The following is a 936-nucleotide window of genomic DNA, read 5'->3' as shown; positions in this document are numbered from 1 at the left end:
GTTCCTGGGGGGTCTTTTGGGTCTGGGGGTTTCAGCGTTTGGGGTCTCAGGGTTTGGGTCTGGGGTCTCAGGAGTCTGGGGGGTCTCAGCACTGGGATGTCACAGTTTGGGGCTGGGGGTTTCAGGGATTGGGGTGTCCAGATTTGGGTCTGGGGGTTTCGTGGCTCCTGGAGCTCTCAGGGTTTGGGTCTGGGGGTTTCAGGGTTGGGGGTCTCAGGGTTTGGGTCTGGGGGTTTCAGGGCTCTCAGGGTTTGGGTCTGGGGGCTTCCCGGTGCTCCCAGGGGTCCCAGAGTCACGGGCATTGCAGTGGGGGTCCATGGGTCACTCAGGAGGTTTCTGGGGGGGTCTCTGGGGTCGCCCCCTCCCCATTTCCTGCAGGAAGCTCCGGCCGCTCTCGGCGCCCGCCCGGCAACGCCTTTTTCCGTTCCCCGCCCCCAAAACCCCCAAAACACCCAAAAAACCCCAAAAACTCCCAAAAAAAACTCCAAACCCCCCCGGCCTGGCCTGCCCGGGACCGCCCTAAACCCCCCAAAACCCAAAAAAACTCCCCAAAACCCCCCAAAAAAACCCCAAAAAATCTCCCCAAACCCGGCCTGACCGGGAACGCCTTTTTCCGTTCTGCCCGCCCCCAAACCCCCAAAACTCCCAAAAAACCCCAAAAACCATCCAAATCTCCCCAAAAAACATCCAAAACCCCCCGGCCCGCCCCCCCGGGACCGCCCTAAACCCCCCAAAAACTCCCCAAAGCCCCCCCAAAACCCCAAAAACCTCGGTCCGTCCGGAAACGCCTTTTTTATCCAAAAAAACCCGAAAAACCCCCAAAACTCCCCAAAACCGCCCGGCCCGGGAGCGCCTTCACCCGTCCTGCCGGCGACCCCCGCCCCAAAACCCCCAAAATGCTCCAAAAAACCCCCAAAAAACTCCCCAAATCCCGGC

This window comes from Passer montanus, unplaced genomic scaffold, assembly GCF_014805655.1.
Source record: "Passer montanus isolate IOZ18808 unplaced genomic scaffold, ASM1480565v1 scaffold564, whole genome shotgun sequence".
Taxonomy (NCBI): Eukaryota; Metazoa; Chordata; class Aves; order Passeriformes; family Passeridae; genus Passer; species Passer montanus.
This window is presented reverse-complemented; position numbering follows the sequence as displayed.